Raw genomic sequence first — 2,312 nt, 5'->3', positions numbered from 1 at the left:
AACAATATTCCTTTTTTAAAAAAAATATATATGTATTTTATTAAGATTTATTTATTTCTCTCTCCTTCCCCTCCCACCCTGGTTGTCTGTTCTCTGTGTCTGTCTGCTGCATCTTCTTTGTCCACTTCTGTTGTTGTCAGCGGCACGGGAATCTGTGTTTCTTTTTGTTGCGTCGTCTTGTTGTGTCAGCTCTCCGTGTGTTTGGCACCATTCCTGGGCAGGCTGCACTTTCTTTCACGCTGGGTGGCCCTCCTTACGGGGTGCGCTCCTTGCGCATGGAGCTCCCCTACGCGGGGGACACCTCTGCGTGGCAGGGCACTCCTTGCACACATCAGCACTGCGCATGGGCCAGCTGCACACAGGTCAAGGAGGCCCGGGGTTTGAACCGTGGACCTCCCATGTGGTAGAGGGACGCCCTAACCACTGGGCCAAGTCCGCCGCCCCAATACACTATTCTCATAGCAGGCACAGACATTTCCCTCCTTTATTATTTTAGGACATATCGATTTGCATTCCTCATTAGAGGGATGGTATTGAAAAACAAAAAAGATGAGGTTTTTCCTTCTGCTTCCAACATTCATATCCGTCACCTCAGTGATCACAAGCGAGTTAAAGATTAAGATAAAAACATGTAGAATACATCATCATAACAATTTTCCAGTTGAATTTTTTTCCAAATGGCAGTTTTATAAATTAAAATAAAAAACTAACTGCAAAATCAGCAAATAGTTGCTACCTGGAAAGTGCAGATATTATAATGTTCACTAAGCAAAATGAAAACATTCCCTGGTTTCTAAGGCACACCATTAGTTTTTGTATCTAAAGTGGGATTTAATTTGATGAACTGCATTGAGCTTTCAGAACATTTGCTTCTCAGGTAGAAATAGGGAAGAATTGCCTAAGATGGCAGTCTGTAGTCAAGAAAAGTATTCAACTAAAATATGTCAGTTCTCACATCTGAAATCACTTATGACCTTACTGATGTAAAATTTGGAAGAGTTTCTGTATAGAAGATTATTTTGGGTGACTTACGGTGCTCAGCGCTTTCGAGGTAAACTCAGTTCTCTTTGTTTCAACAGTGCCTCATTTCCACTGTGTAAAGCTTGGGCTCCAGTTCCACCATCTAGGGCCTGCTTTCCAGTAAGCTGTATTTCATTGGTACCACATAAACTGATCACATTATAAAAGGCCTCTAGGTCACTTGGCTCAAGTGTGATGTTCCGGGAGTAAGACAACCCTTTCCAACAATTCTCAGATTGATACATTTGATTTTCCAGGTATTTTCCCAAAAAAGGGCAGCAGATGAGTCTAAAAGTTTGTTCAAAAATGCTCAAACAAATGTTCCCTTGGTGGATGGTCCCAGCAACTTTAACCCTGGCTAACCCATGGAGAGAAGCAGCATACTTCAATCCATGAGACTCTAGCTTGGGGCTGAGAAAAAGAAATGCTTTCGTTAGCAATAGTAAATGGAGGCTCACAATTTCTGCTCCCTGGTAGCCTGTCAAGTTTTGTTCTGATGTGTTGTCATCAAATCTAAGCTTGACATCTTGCCAGAAGTGCTGTGGCGTCCATTCATCTTGAGGTTGTCCAAGAAAAGGATTCTGAGAATTAAGAATCTTAAAGAACCGATGACGGAAGAATTCTTCTTCTGATCAATGAAAATCAATTTTTTCAGCTTTATTATCTTCCTTCTTCTGTTGTTGAAAGAGTTGAATATCTCCTGTCTTTGTAACTGGCTCTGGTGAGTCCTTCAATTTCAGTTTTGATTGTTTTTTCCCAATAATCTTTTGCATACTGAATAAAATTGTGTTGAAAAACTGAAAAGTAGCTTGGAGGTATAATAGCCCTTTGTGCTGCCAGGTACTTAACTATTACTTCTGGGTGGACTTTTTATGCCTCAAAAATTCTTCCACACTTTGTCGACTAATAGTGCATGAATGGCCTTGGTGGTCCTCAGGCTGCACCCTGCAGTTGGTGATAATGCTGCATAGGGCCACCATCTCATCGTTGTCCTGCCGGCCGAGCATCTTGTGACAGCCCTCCATCCCTTGCTGGCTAAGTCCCGGCCTCTCAAAACCAAGAGAAGGGGAAGAGGCTGACGGCAGTAATGTCGCCCCTTTGTCCTACCAGGCTGGCGCCTTGGCAACACCCACCAGAAGTCACAATTGATTTTTACAAATTGATCTTGTTCCTTACTGTGATGGTTAGGCTCTTACGTCAACTCGGCCAGGTGTTTGTGCCCAGTCATTTGGTCAAGCAAGCACTGGGCTAAATGTAATACAAGGGCATTTATGGACTCTAGTCATCATTGA

General features: G+C 42.8%; 1 pseudogene; it reads right to left on the bottom strand.

Moving 5' to 3' along the window:
• Positions 1–1,037: 1,037 nt before the first annotated feature.
• LOC101418219 (uncharacterized protein C3orf38-like) lies at positions 1,038–2,045 on the bottom strand (annotated as a pseudogene).
• Positions 2,046–2,312: the final 267 nt, after the last annotated feature.

Source organism: Dasypus novemcinctus, unplaced genomic scaffold (genome assembly GCF_030445035.2).
Source record: "Dasypus novemcinctus isolate mDasNov1 unplaced genomic scaffold, mDasNov1.1.hap2 scaffold_539, whole genome shotgun sequence".
Classification (NCBI taxonomy): Eukaryota; Metazoa; Chordata; class Mammalia; order Cingulata; family Dasypodidae; genus Dasypus; species Dasypus novemcinctus.
This window is presented reverse-complemented; position numbering and strand designations above follow the sequence as displayed.